A 16,272-nucleotide genomic window follows, 5' to 3' on the forward strand; every position below is an offset into this window, starting at 1 on the left:
TAAGGAGTCAGTTGCTCCATGTGACTTCCTCTGAACGTACTCATGTTAACAGGACTGTTGGCGTACAGCAGTGCTCCCTAAATCGTGCTAGCAAACCTGGAAAGCTGAATTTCAGTCGCAGCAGGTAAGAACCGTAAAGAGGCAACAGGTTACGTACAGCTGGCTACAAACCTGACTACCCCTAAATTTTGGTACATGCCTATCTAACTGAAGAACCAGGTTAGTTTTAGGCACGTGGAATATTTCTGTATGGTAACCATGACAACTGTACACGGTGCACATGAGCACTGCCTTTTATACTCACTTCTTGTGCCTAAGGAGCTGCACAGGCTCAGCTTGCAGTAACTATAAGCTGTTGTAAGCTGGAATTCAAAGTTGACTGGCAAATGACTTTGGGATACACCAAGTCATTCATTCGTTTTCCTAAAATAACATTCCAGGTACTAGGAAAATCTCAGCATCTACACACAGCAGCAACAAATACAAACTTCCTCACGCAGGCACAGAAGACACGTAACGGATTCGTATTCTTCTAAGTGGAACAATAATTTCCATAGTAGTCTTCTACTTTAAGACACAAACAAAAAGGAATATGATTTTGTTTAAAAATCTGTCAGTGAACTAGGAGTGATGAAAACATTCTTACTACCCTCACAAAGTGAGCGTGCTCCTAAGGCTCTGAAGTAGGTTAATACCGTGATTACAGCGTTTCCAGAGTTGCGCAATGGCATTCTGCTCCAATCTCCTTTCGTACTTCCCAGCTACATGAATAAAAACGCTTTAGGTGCAAAGGTTAAGTACATTAAAGAAGAGTCATATGAAGTTTTAGCCACACCTCCATATGAAATAAAAATCTGCAGGATACAATGGCTTGATAGTCTCAGAGTTATTCAATGCATTTGGCACAATCTTGCCGTCTTTAGTACTGCTTACGTGCTACAATGTTTATAAAAAAAAGAGCTATCTCAGATCATACAATGACTCTAATACTTCAGCTTAATATAATGACTATTGGGATTCACCGTCAGCCTTTGCATCAGCCTGTGATCTGCTCCCCTTTCCAAACTGGAACGTGAAACATCATCATTTGGAGAAATAGCATCACTGTCATGAACTGACCCAGCTGTGTATACACTGGGACAAAACTGTTGTAGCTGGACTCCAAACTCTCTCATCTTATGGCTGAATTCCAGATTCAAAGTTGATATTTTCATGGAAAAAAAAAAAGTGTTTCCCTCAATGATTGTGACTTAGAATTAACTTAATACTACTATTAGGCTTGAGGGAGTAAACGAGTAAGTTAACATCTCTAAGTAAATGAAATTCTGATGAACAGAAACATATTAACTGTGAAACAAATCCCAGACCTCACCATATACAACAGAGCCAATTAAAACACTACTCTGAAAATGCTGGCAAAGGAACTTTGAAAGGTGACGTACGCTGAATATTTTGCCTTGGTCACACTAGCAAATTAATAAGCCAGTTAATGGTTTCTAGGTCTGAAAGTCTGGCTGACTAAACACCCGTATTCCAGGGATGCCTACCTTACATAAGCAGTACTGGCAATAGGGAATTGGTTGTGTTATACACCTACTATTGGCACTAAAAATAATTCACTTTTGTGCATAAACATACTAAAATTCTTTTTTTTTTTTTTTAGGAGAAAATACCCAGTTCCTTTTTTCAAATCTTCACCCCCCGCCCCAAAGACTCTCATTTCTAAATCTTTCAGCTTGTCTTCAGAAAAGGTATTTAAAGGGTTGTGAGTTTAATGCAGGCCAATAACCTTGAATATTTTAAGGCAGCAAGAAAGAGGCTTAACCATACATTTCAGGAAGTCTAAAGAGACATAATTTGAAAGGTATTCAATAGCTAGTTCCTCTTTATTTTCACATCTCAGGCTTTTAGAACCTTTGGTCTAAACCTAAAGGGGAAATGTTTCCCTTTGAACTAGGTTACTTCAAATGGAAATTGCATTACTAACCTTAGAGAATTTAGCCTCCTCCAAACATCATCTGCTTTGGAAAAAAACAAAACCCAAACAAGCAACCAGCTTGTGTTTGGATATAATTAGTGCGGTAACAGAAATAACCAAATCTGGCCTGCAGAGGTTATAGAGCATTAGCAAAAGGCGATGTTGCAATGGTTTAGGCTTATCTGCTGGAGATACACCGTATAGAAGAGAGCACGAAGAAAGGACAGAGTATGTAAGTCAGTGAGGTCAGTATTAATCTGATTGTTCATAAACCAATACAAGTTTCAAGTTACATTTCTCAAAATATTTTCATATTTCTGAAAAAACACACAGAAGACACACGCTTTGGAATCTTCTCCTCGCTCTAACTAGCACACTCTCCTGCAGTTCAGCAGTGGAAAACAATGTCTAATATGCAATACACCAATTTAATAAAACATAGAAGTCCTCATTGATTATTCTGCACAAAGGTGTATCTGACTTTTTCACTCTTTCATGTTTGCCAAAAACTCTAAATGAGAGTTTCTTGGAAAGAAGAAACTCCACTGCCCTCGTCCCTGTGTTCTTTTTGTCTTTCAAACTCCAGCCGCACAAAAACTCCTTGACAAGTTTATTCTGCACTTTGTTAGAACTTAAACGGTTAAACTGCTAGAGACCAAATGCCTTCCAACAGGCCTTGCGGTCTCGGACCCCACAATCTGAAGGAGACTGTGGGTGCCATTACAGAATAAAAGAAAGGCTGCCGCTCCTGACTTCCAGCTCAAACAGAGGTGCTGCCAGGAGTCTGATACTTTCCTACAAAAGATGGAGTTGCATTTGTTCTTACACAAATGAGCTTTCTCAATCTATTAAAAAATAGATCAAATATTGATATGACCTACTTGGAAGCTGAACTTTGTTTAAAAGGTGAAAATCTTCCCTCAAAATCTTTCTTTTTTAAATTACCTTTTGTTTTAAGAACTGAGGAGGTTAATACAAAGACATGAAGTATTTCATAAAAACACACAATAATTTCACATACTAAAATCCCCGTATCTGACTGCTCTAGGACACTTAGCCCCAAATGATTGGTTCCACCACAAGATTAAAAAAAAAAAATCCCAGACCTCCTCTGTGATCTTCATAATCTTTTAAGTATATTGGCAGTTTATGCATTGAATAGAATATGAGGAATTACTGAACTAAGGAATTACTGCAGAGTTTACTAGGTTTTCAAATATATGGGATATATATTTACTTTATCTTTATTTGCTGAATTGACCATGTCTCTGAAAATGGTTATGAGATAATTTAAAATGGAAGAATAATGAAATTAATGTAACATCCTAAATATTTTTAAACACAATGAAGGTTCACTGATTTTACAAGATCCAACCGCAGGATCCTTGTTGCTTTCTTAAATATCTCTATATTGAAAAAACGCACACATGAACCTACAAATTAGCATTAAAGTGGGCTTTCAGGTTGTTAGAACTCCTTTCAAGCTATTTTTGAACACCCAAGTTGTGTTTGTTTTATTGAAGTAAGTAGTCTAGTAGCTAGTGGGACCACCTACACTTGCCTGGTAGGGAAGGATGTGGCCTAAAGAGAAAGACGACAAACCTACGTTATCCTGGATCTCACTAACGTATGCACATACAGACGAGCTGCCATGATTTTCAGTAGAGTTAGATAACCTCTAGTAAACGTCTTCCTAATATCATTAAAGACTATTCATCCCTCTAACCCTGTGGCCACATGTTAAACATCCATGTTTTAACCAGCTTCTTCACAACTGCTGTGATCTTGGTCTCTTCTCATCACGTGTTCCTGGTCATCTGTTATTGGTTCAGAAAGTGCAACCAAAGTAATCACTCCTGAATACTGCACTCCTCTGAAGCCCTGCACTGATTTCCAGTCATTCAGACTATTCATTTTAAACTCATTGTTCCCTTCTTCCAGCAAAGGCTGGCTCAAAAATAAGATCCACATTCAAAATATTCACATTTTGCCTTTTCTGATATTCTCCAAAAGGAAAGGGAGCTGCAAAAGCGAATAAAAAAGGAAGGAAGGATACAGATACACATGCCAAAGCGGCCCACTACCAGAGCTATGGGACTTCCCCTCAAAATCACGCCCCACAACCAGAAGGAGGATGAAGCTCTTCTTCCACCCCTGCAAGCGGGAGGGATTCCCAGCTCCCCTGACACAAAGCTGCTCCTTCTGAAATGTTGTCTGGCATCTGAAGAAGTTTCTGTAATGAAGCCTTAGTTGAAAACAATACTTCTCTACAAAAAGTTCCTCTGTTAACATATCTGCTCATTTTGTTAAAAAACATCCAAGAGTAATTCCTGAACGCCGACAGTTTCTATGGCATGCTTAATTCTCACATGAGCCGATCTTTTTACATTTACCTGAGTACTTTACAGAAGCACCACTGTCAGCAAGGATATTGTGAGTATTTTATTCTTTCAGTCCCCTTCATGTCCCTATGATGTGACCTTTTGCAAAAGCTATTTATCAGACTATCTTCTTAAAATCATTCAAATCCTTTATGTAAAAAAAACCAAACCAAACCAAACTCCTACCTGTTGCTAGACTTTTTTTTTTAATAAGAATATATGAAAATATATTTTTTTAAGATGTAAAGAATTTAGATCTTCTGGCGCTTCCATCAACACTCATGTATTCATATTCTGACTGGGGTATCACGCAGAGCAAGCAGGCAGCTCCATCCTGACTGTTAAGCACGGAAAGCAGCACTAAGTGGATGGCGTTCCCCGACCACTGTCCTTGCATTCACTGCGCAGGGCAAAGGTCTCCAGGAAACAGCAATATGAGCTCAGCTCATTAAAAACCCTATGAAAATGTCTATCCTGAAGGGATGTTAAATTAGGCTTACACAGGCAACTTTGAGTCTGTGCTTCCTTAGAATTTTAGCGCTTAACCTTATAGCACCGTCATCTCTGTACTGCAATTAAATACAGAGGTACAGATACAACATATAGCTTTAGTTACAGTCTAGCAAAGAGAAAAAGTAGGCGAGACAGATAAAGAACTCTGTTGGTAGCTTTCATTTTGATCTCCAGTGTATCTCTAGGATTGCTTTTCTTTTTTTTTTTTTTTTTTTTTTTTTTTGACATGCTCACAAGGGTAGAGGCTGTGCTCTTCCACACCCAGTTTTACAGACAAGGGCTGATAACACATTATGTTTAAAGAGACACTTCAGAGTCTGTGCGTTTCTTTAAAAAAACTGCAATCCATAAACATCCCTACACTAGTACATACAGCAAATACCAAACACACACAGGTAACCATATCAATCCTAAAATTAAGCCATGCCCGGGTACAGTGTAGACCCAGTTTCCCCGATGCATTCAATTCACTTTATGTGACTTTGTGCATTTGAGTTCCATGTGTAACTCATACAGGCAACACGAGGTATATAAAAAAAGATTAAGTCATTCAACTGCTACGGAGGTTTTTGCCTCCCACCTAGTTATCAGCATGCTAGCCCACGTTATTTTGACGTGTGAATATTACCCTCTCATTATTTTGATGGCAATGTTATATTTAAAAATGGAATTAACAGGTAAGCTTAGAAGACTTACCGTGCTTTATTTGATTTCACTCCCTGAATCATCCTTTTCTCTATACGATGTCTCCTCTAAAGTAAAAGAATCAGAGGTGACATTATAGATCGCAGATGAGCTGTTCAACATTTGCTCAGACCTTACAAGCAAGTTGACTCCAGAGAAAGCTGCTGCTCCCACCATTTGAAAAAGAGACTGCTATGAAACGTTACTATTTATGACATCAGGGCTACAGCTTTCTGTGCTTTTGGACAGCTTTGCAGGGCTCTCCCAAAGCAGGACATCCTGCCGCCACTGAAACCACTGCTAGGAGCATCTCCCGCCCTTCCCAGCCGCATTCACTGAGGTCAGTTATGGGTGAGGCAGGAGGACACAATGCTGTCCCAGGAATCCCCCACAAGAAACCGTCCTCTTCGCAGCCAGCACAAATCAGGAAAGCGCACGGGCTCGCCTGTGGCACACAGCGGCCTCCCAAAGCACCGAGCACAACCCCGGAGTATGCGCATGGCTTGACGTCTCCTTTCTGCTTGAGCTCACCCGGTGTTCCCGGGTCACACGTCCGGCTGTTTGTAGCGTGTGCGTACACGCCTGTCGGGAATATACGCTCCGCCTCGCTGCTGCCTGGACCTGGATACACCAAATCGCAGCAGCCTTCTATCAGCCTGAAATAGGATGAATCCTACGGGCCCTGGAGCCCACCAGATTCAATGACCTCTGATGGAAGATTCTGGAAACACGATCATGTTAACATGTTTGGTTCCACACAGACTGACTTCTGTGCTGATGAAACAACATCTCGTTTTCTGCCCTAATGCAAGCATCACAGAGCAGACGCAAAGCCCTGAGAGACCACAGACAATTTGCACCTCCACTTCAAACTTGATCTACTTGGAGCAAGAAAGGACGGTTTCACAACTTGGCAGCCAAATGGTAATTTGCCCTCCTTCTCCTATTTTTATTGCTATTTCACAGCAATGAGTAATGCTGTCTCCAAGAAATGGAAGTGAAAGTCACTCTGTTCTTGTCAGCATAATAATGGATATTGGGTTGGCAACCGCCCTCCTGCGCTGCACAACAGCATAAATAAAAGGAATTGGGAAAAGCCAACAGTACTACAGTAAATTTGCCTGCTTGCAAATAAGTGATAACCTCTCTTTGTTGTTACAGCCTGCGCAACAAGAACAGGATAAACACTGTGTCTAAATCAGAAGTGAGTCAACTCCACTGATCCTCAACTACGGAGAGAAGCTGTGGGGAGAGGTATCAGCTGTTCAGGGAGGGTCAAAGTAGAACAGCGTGGCGTGTAAGGTGTCAATAGTGCCTCCATACGTGCTTGTACAGACAGCAAAAGGCTGAAAGACGGCCTTCTCCAAGTCTCAGGCTAGTTCAATGCTGGGACATGAGCTTTGGCCTCGCTATTGTTACCAGTAGAAGGAAAGATGTCAAGGAGTGTTAAAATGTTTGCTCCTTACAGCTTGGATTCATGTACAGCTTCTATTCACAGAGGCTGCACAGATTCAAGCAGGGAAGACTTGCGTTCTTTCATGGTTTAGAAAAGGGATCATCGTTGGAAAATGCCTCACTACAGAACACCAACAGTGAAACACGGTGCAGCTCCTACCGGTGATGAGCCACGAACGTGTCCATGCAGGTAGGCGGCTCTGCAGGCCAAGCTCTCGGCTAGTGGGATGCCAAGCAGTGCTGGTGTGAATGGTATCTGAATGCAGAACGTGAAGTTATTCAAGACAAGAAAAGGTTTCAGAAGGTGGGCCTTAATGACGGAGGTCTTCAGTGAACAGCTGATGAGTACCAGTAAAGAATTCACAGTCTTTCCGAACTTCATAAAAGACCTTCTATTTTTCTAAGCAGCAAGCGCTCTTAATACTAAGGGGAAGATTATTTCTGTCACTTAAATAAAAATGACTGAGCAGGATCACACGTGCATAAACCATCAGTCTACCATCCCTTTGTTCATGATTTTAGCATCATAGGCACCAGTCAACCAGCAACAGAAACACTACAGCAGGGGAACAGGAGAAGAAAAGCTCTTGAGGTACCCAGCATGAGGACTACTCTTGGCGTTTTTGGTACGCTTACTGTACACCATGTCTCCGCTCCCAGGATGCGGGTTTCCCACAGTTTCATGGGGCCAGAACCCACTTAGAGAAGCTGGTCTGACCCTTGGCAACGTCTCCACATTTCACTACCCAGCTGTATCAGGGCTTCCTCCGCTGTCACCCTCCAGAGGCACATCTTCCATTGTATCCAAAACCTATTCCAAGCAGGACTCCAGGATTCTACACACAACTTTTGGGGGATATTACTGGGAGAGCAAAAGGTACCAAAAAGTACCCTGACTTCTCCTTTTGTGCAAAACCAAAAGCACTGAATTGTCTTTGGCACTGGTTCCTACTTTCTAAAAAAAAAAAAATTTCTCTTCCTTGCTGCTCACATTGCAGAGGACCTTGACCCTTTTTCATACTCACAATGCCTGCTCAAAATCCATAGATGTATGTTAAGATCTGATCATTTGGCACTTGCATTAAAAGACACACTGAAAGAATTGTAAAAAAAAATAAATATATATTTCAATTAAGTGCATAAAATACACCTACCGATGATTTCATATGAATTTAGTTTAAAAACCAAAAAGTTTACTTTTTATTCAGCCCTTTGTTTTCATACAAAAGACCCACACAAACACATTATTTAGTTAAACAAACTGAATGTATTGTCTCATCTGCAAAACCAACCAACTGTAAAAGCAGAGAAATGCATTTTTCCCATCTTTACACAAACACTAGCTATTATATATAACAATGTATAGCTAAAAATAACAAAAAGAATATGTAATTATTTCTGAGGACACATTTATGCCTAAGAGGAATTCATTTTCAAGAGAAATGTTACACTTAAAACATTAATCCACAGTGCTGTTGGACAACCCAAATACGTTACATACTGTATTACCTTTATTCTGGACGGCAAATAACGCGAATATCGATTATATAGCTAGAGCACAGCATCTACGAGAATCACAGCCACATCTCTTCTTTACTCCTCAGGAGCACAGTGAATGTCTGGGCCTGACATATTTATCTCGGGGAGTCCGATCCTATTACTTGGCCAAATTCACTGTGTATTTCTTTGAGCTCAGAAATATGCCGCAACACTGGAATGAACAGCTTACAACTTCAGACGCAGTATATTTCAAAAAGCAACTAATTTTGTGGCAAGTTTTTCTGAAGAGTAAGTGACCAATGTTCAAAAAGTCTAAGACTTTAAAGATTAAGGACACAATGATTTTTCAACTGTTTCTTGGTGACTCCCACCTGCAGCACTGCGTCCAGTTCTGGAGCCCCCAAAATAAGGAGGAAATGGACCTACTGGAGAAGGTCCAGAGGAGGCCAGAAGATGATCAGAGGGCTGGAGCACCTCTCCTGTGAGGACAGGCTGAGACAGTTGGGGCTGTTCAGCCTGGAGAAGAGAAGGCTCCAGGGTGACCTTAGAGCTGCCTTCCAGTACCTAAAAGGGGCTACAGGAAAGATGGAGAGAAACTCTTCAGCAGGGTGTGTTGTGATAGGATAAGGGGTAATGGTTTTAAAACAGAGGGAGGTAGATTGAGATTAGATATTAGGAAAAAAATTTTTATGCTGAAGGTGTTGGAACACTGGCCCAGGTTGCCCAGGGAGGTGCTGGATGCCCCATCCCTGGAAACATTCAAGGCCAGGTGGGATGGGGCTCTGAGCAACCTGATGTGGTTGGAGATGTCCCTGCTCCTTGCAGGGGGGTTGGACTGGATGGCCTTTAACAGTCCCTTCCCACCCAAACCATTCTATGATTCTATGAGTTACCATGGTATTTAGCTAAACACTTGTGTTCCTGGCTGCTTAAATACACCAGCCAAACCCCACATTTCCCTTAACTTGTACATCGCTCCACACTTTTTTCTTCGCAAGTTGACTAATGAAATTACCATGACATCACTACTGAGAGAGCGAGACATATTGGTCAGAGCACAATTGGTCAGACCCTCAGATTAGGGATCAAGCACTGCCTGATTTGTGGTGTAATCTTAGGAAAGCAATTGAGAGAACAGCACTGGCTTTTGATGCAAAGATCTAACCACCTCTGAAATCAAATTACATTTCCTCCATATGTACGTGGGTCATGAAAGCTCTGTATTTTCCATAAGAGTAGATAGGTTTTGAGGAATTTTCCCTAGTAAGATGAAAAGTATACATTGCAATAATGCAGACATTAATGCTAAGTGTTAGCTGTTTGTTTCAGGAAAAATTGGGTGAGCAGTTTAATGCTTCCAAGATTGCTGGGATCAAGCTCACTTTCCAGATTTCCTTGTCTTTGATTTCCCCTCAGCAAAATGGGAACATTCACCAACACAGCTGAAACCTCTTAACCTCTACTTTACAATGAGTAACACACATTGATGTATTTTATTATTTCTTGCAGAACTTTCCAGTAGTGTCAATGGAAAAGGCAAAATGTTTCAGAAAAAATGAAATGTCCAAATGCACGTCATGCAACACGCTGACAGAAACATCATTCATTAATATTTATGAGGCAAGCAAATATCTTTGGATGAAGAATGATATAAAAACATTATCACCATCAACATACTTGTCCCTGTAGAATATTTCTTTGAGAGCCACGTTAGGAAACTTCCACTAATCCAAACCTCTAGAGGCATGTTAGCTACTAAGCTGGATGAATTAAGCCACTCCTGATTAGTTACACTCATTACACGACAGAATTTTTCTTCCTGAACTCTCTAAACAAAACTTTTTGTTCACAAATGTTCTAATACAAACTTCACTGGGAGTTTTTTTCAATGACTGCAAGTAGAGAAAAAGTTTCCCTGAAAATTACTTTATTTGCCTGTTTGGAAGTTCTACCTCCTTACCAACCTCAGCCCCTCACTTTCTCCATATTTCAACCAAATCTCAGATGTAGTTTAATCGTGTAAGTGGATGAAGCTAGAAACACCCACCTGTATTTAAGTGACTGTTAGAGTCAGATCCTCCCTGGAACACGCATCGCATTAAGCTCCTAATTACCAGTTTCAACTGAAATGCTTTGACGACTGTTATAACATTGAGAAATGATAACATACCAGAAGCTCTCAGGAAACGTTATTCTTAACACTCAAGAGATTATTGATTCCTCTGGTGAGGAGCAGCAAAGTAGGAGAGCTCCAACCTTAACGTAGGCAGACCTGCCTGTCAATTAAAACCAACAATAAACATTTTACCCACAACAAGAGACAACATCCATCACCCCCGAAGAAAGCTTCATCAACACAACCACGGACCCCCTTTGGTTGATTGCGGTGTTTAAAGTAGAATTCATGAGCTCTCTAATTTATGATAGGTTATTGGATAACTCTTGTTAATTATAACTACACAATGTCAAAATTAATGATTTTCCCACCCTCTTTCAACTTGAGAATGAATTCATAACTTATATCAAGACTCAAAAGATGTGCAATTAATATTGTCAGCAACCACTTCACAAAAGAGATTTGTTAAAGGCAGGCATGTGGACTCAATTAGTGTATCAATTAATGCTGCTGTTACTTGATCTATAAATTATTGAAAAACTCATAACTAGTGCATGGAAACAAAGCAAATCCACTCCCTGTCAATGAAATAAGCTCCCAACTGTGCTCTTCTTTCATTACTCTTCAGATGAAATCTGAATTTTGCTGGATTCCATGAATCTTAGCTATGCAATCAGAAAAATAAATGAGTCTGACAATGTGAAATGCCTCATTACAGTGATGATGCTTTAATTGTTGTTAGCTGATTGTAATGTAAAAAAAAAAGTTCAATAATCATAAAAAAATAATTTAATAAAATCGACCATCATTGTTCATAACACTTATTAATTTAAACTGAAGTTCCAATCTGGAAATGAACCTGTAAAAACTGCATCAAGATTTCTATGTATCAGCAAAATTACAACTTTCACATCAACCAGAAACCTCCCTCCCACTCTGAAATTCAGCAATGATTAGTCCAAAGATTAGATTCAAATGAGGTCTAAGAAATCCGAAAGAGGACTTGGGCACCATTAGCCACCTATGATGGAAACTGAAAATGACAAAACGTAACCTTGTTTGAAGGCTGCTTCTCCCCAAAGGCTTTTAAACTAACTAGGTATCTCCCGTTTGATCTTAGTATGACTAGAGTTTTCCTTTTGGGGATGTGAAGGTTTTCCTTCAGATAGTTACACAGACTTCACAACCTCATTAGAGTTTAAAAGACCCAGGAAATAGATGTGACTCTGCCAGAGGCCCAATCTGATACACGTGAACGGTCCCGGAGCCACTGCGCTCCTTCTAATTAGCGGTCAGAGAGTTAAAATGGGACACTTTGCCCGATCCCAAAAGGATCACACTCACATCTTGGACCACCATGAAAGCACTGCAAGGCCACACTCTCTGCAAGCAGGGTGATTCCTTACCTGGCATTAAACAGCTCCCTGAGCGGAGTCCGCTCTCGCTCTCCCTCCTCAAGCGCAGCTTTAGAACTTGTATATTCATTCAGTCAAAGCCAAGCGCTCAACCTGGCTGCGAGAAGGCATCCAGCTCTGGTAGGGACAGAGCCCATCACATCCCTTCTAAATTTCACATTCTTACTGGCTACTTACAGCAATCCCCAGCTTGGCGGCCTGCCTGCTCTGAAATCTGCTTCCAAACGCCACGTGCTTCCCACGCGCTGTAACGGAAACCTATTAAATACGGGAATTTCACCCATGGGGAGATCCTTAGTATCAAAGATCATTATGCTGATTGTTAACGTGCCTGAGCTCCTCTTTGCATCTTGCTTCCATTTTTTGAAAGTCCCTGTCATTTTGAAAATGGACTCAAAAGTCTTATCACAGATGCAGATCTGCACTCAAATTTGGTAACCCGGCTCATTTCTTCACTGAGCTCCCATTTTAGTTTTCCTGTTTAAGTTAATATTGCAAGAAAGGATTTTCCAAGGAGGTTATCAGTGTGGATTCAACATCAATACAACACATTTCCCCCAAAGAGGTTTTCAAATCAATCTTAATTACGACAGACTCAAGTAATTGTTTTCAATTTGATTCAATAATCCATAAACACTTATAAAATGACTTTTCCCCCATGTACTACAAGACAAATGTGTTTTATGTTTCTAACAACTTTGGCTAATAAAATATTCTGATTTCCTATCCTGAACAGCACAAACACTTAAAGTTTATTCACCTTTCAGTGAACCAGATGACATAAACAAATGAAATAAAATCAGCCTTTAGGAGTATTAGTTGAATCACTAATTCCCTGAATGCTTCTTAAAGAACAGATGATTTTTTGCAAACTCACAAAAAACAAAAATCACAAAAAAGTTCCAGAATAGAGCTTTTTAAATCTCCTGAGAAATTTGTATTATTTCCTCTTAGAGAGCAATACAAAACCTCTTCAGGATGTCTTTTAAAATTTGAGCAAGTTCTCAAAAAAAGTAATTACAGCACAGTTACTGGCAGATATCAGCCAAGAGTGGCATGAACATTAGGGCTGGAGGTGGAGGATGGCAGAAATATAATCTCCTCTAATGGCATGTAGTGTGCTGTAAGCTTATAAGATGGAGTAAAGTGCAGAAAGGAAAGTGGTGGAGGTCAGGGTGAAACATGGGTCCTCAATTGGTAAGCATCTTCACAGCGCATGGAGCAAAAAGCGGCAATCTGGAGAGAAAGAGAGGTGCTTGGCTCCCTTCCGCTTTCATAACTGTGTCTCCAAGTCCATTAAAACCCCTACCCTGCGCTGTGAACATGACCAGGTAGCATTTCTAGAGCCCACTGAACTCCGGACCCATCAGATCAATATTGACTGAATAGAAGGCAAAATTACTACTTGATTTTAAACAGCCTATTTTTAAGATTATCCAGGGTGATAATGTTAACATAGAAAACTATAATTTGATATTATCATGTTAATAGCAAACCTACCTACTGTACATTAGGGTTTCACAGCAGCAATTCTACTTAAATAGCAGCTCTGAGAGGATTTCATACGTAAGTTCTCTTCCTAACTGCAGGAATAATCCTTCAGCGTTTAGAACAGAATACTGTCTTATAAATCTGATGACAATGGAGAGAGACTGAAGAGTTGGCTAGGACTAGAAAGCTTACGGCTCTAAAACCACTGTGCCTAATGAGAAATGTCTTAAATAATCTCTGGTAAGAGAATTGCTTTGCATATGACTTAAAAAAAAAGAGATGATTCCCAAGATACAAATGAAATACTTGGTAAAATCTGTAACTTTGCAGGAGCATTCATGCCATGTTCCTTATCTGCAGCAGAAATCAAACTATTTCCCTGTCACCAAAAAAAAAAAAAAAAAAAAATCAGTAATTGATGCAATAGAGTCTAAAAGCAATTATAAGTAACCACAGAAGAACTTCAAACACACCCCCTTCCCCGCTGCAGGGAGTTGTCCTTCGCAGTAACAGGACTTTGCATTCGCTGCCATTGAATACCACGAGGCTCCTCCTGGACCCTTCCTCTGATCTGGTCAGGTTATACATTGCTTGTTTAACTAACGGTGTTACAGTGCCTTGAACTCAAGACAGGCCCTAAACCACATGTGTACAAGTCACATCATTCCATCACTCACAGGGGAGGGCTCATTTGCTGAAATACACGCAAATACGTAGAATTCAGTGACAAGTAAGCGACCGCACAAAGTTCCTTTTGACTTTTGATTAGGTGGCATTTGAACAGCAAACACTGTCTGAACTGCAGACCTTGTCTGTACAACGCATTCACTGTACGCGAGGCCTCCGGATGGCTGCGTGTGATCGGAGGCACGCAGACTCGCACGTACAAAACGGAACACGATTAATTCCGAAGATGCGCTACTGCCGTGCACTGTTCCTTCCAGCTCCTCCGATACCTGTATGTGCTGCGGGGAGCTCTCATCTCTGCCACAGAACATACTTTATACCTCTCAGCAGCAAAGGAAATTCTCAGAATTTCTATTTGGGGGACAGAATCAGATTTTGTGCAGAGAAGCATTCAGTTACTATGATTTATGAAAATGTTTTTAGAAGTTAGAAGCTGAATGTTTTGTTAACATAAACATCAAGTTCCTAAACCAGTTGTTTGCAGTTTTCAAAAGTCTCACCTCCGAGGAGATGAAATAACATAGGAGATACACATAAAAAAGATGTTATCTGTATTGAGAAGAACTGACATTTTAAAATTTCCTGCCTGCCCAAAAATTCGCAATGACTACACAACCAAAGCATCTTTACTTTTTTTTTTTTTTTTACTTACCTTGATGAACATCTCTCTGAGATCACATTCTTATTCACATCAAAGTTCCCCTATTTTTGCCTTCCCAAACTACACCTTTTTATCTTAAATGAATCATTTTTGACTTGTGAGTTTAGGCCTAGGTAGTCATAAGGATTCTAAACCATTCTCCCAAACATTTAATTTTTTTAAATCGCTGTGTCTTTTTAAAAATGCTAATATAAAGATTTCTGATTTTAAAAAGCTACAGCAAACATAAGACCTTAACTTCCAGTTTGGTAGAATCGCCACAGTAAAAGGTATAGCTGCCCAGAAGGCAAACAAGTTATTTATCGGATATCTAAGATGAGCATATTTTGCAACACACACATATACAAGCAAGGATGTGAACATTTTTGGTCTTAAAAAAATGTACAAATTCCTCAGAAGTAAATGACTAAATGATACATCCACAAAAAGAAACAGAATGACAAACTGAAAAGCTCACATTAAAGTTCAAGTCATGCTGCCTCAAGTATTAAAACTATTAAGTATGACTTTTTCCTTTTTGTTTTACTTTATTTGAGCCATTCATATTAAATTTGTTTTCAACCTCAATTTTATTATTTGTATAAGTTTTAATAAAAATCAAAGACTGCTACACAGAATAACAGGAACTACCACCAGAATTCAAGGTCTTGGCCTCCAAGTTCATCAGTACTTAAAACCATAACCAATAAAAATAGCAATAAAAATCTAAGGATAAAAATCCCCGCTAAAAATCTTTCAGTACTCCTCTTTGTAAGCACCAAATTGATATAGTCCCATTTCTCATGCTTACCAGTCCAAAGAACTGCCCTACAATCTGATGCAAAATTGTAAATACAACTATGAACCTATCCAACCATGCATTTACTCATAGCTTCTCCTTAATTTTGAGGCTTCCTCCTCCTTGTTTTTATTTCCTTTACCAAATCACAATTGATTTCTCTATGGATTGCTTCTGAGTTCTCTGTAACTTCATAAAGTGTAAGATTTAACCTCCAGTAACAGAAAGTGCATTTAAGCTCTGGTTAGCTCAAGACAAAGTAGAAACAAAGCCTTTAGAAGAGAATTTATTTGTTAAAAGAGAAAAAAAAATATTTTGCTAAGAGTAATTTTAAAAATTGTATTTCCATTTGTGAATAACTGCAATATACACGTAGAGTAAAAATTAATGAATTGTAATGCATACAATGTTTTTCATTACATGTTAAATTATATTTCAATAAGATATATTTTTTTATGTCAGAGATTCAAATCCCATGTTCCCATACCAAACTGCCACCGGGCTCAAATTTTAATTTCACTGAGCGCACAGATAACAGAAGAATCACAGATGCATAAAAGGTGATTGACGTAGGAACTGCTTAAAGTACAAAATACGTACGAATAAAGAGAAA

At 39.6% G+C, this 16,272-nt stretch overlaps 1 protein-coding gene across 2 annotated transcripts in view; it reads right to left on the reverse strand.

Annotated features, from left to right (window-relative positions):
* Positions 1-16,272, reverse strand: part of DAB1 (DAB adaptor protein 1) — a 137,834-nt gene that overhangs the window by 98,468 nt on the left and 23,094 nt on the right. The window lies entirely within an intron of this gene.

Source organism: Chlamydotis macqueenii, chromosome 8, assembly GCF_036417535.1.
Source record: "Chlamydotis macqueenii isolate bChlMac1 chromosome 8, bChlMac1.mat, whole genome shotgun sequence".
In the NCBI taxonomy this organism is placed as follows: Eukaryota; Metazoa; Chordata; class Aves; order Otidiformes; family Otididae; genus Chlamydotis; species Chlamydotis macqueenii.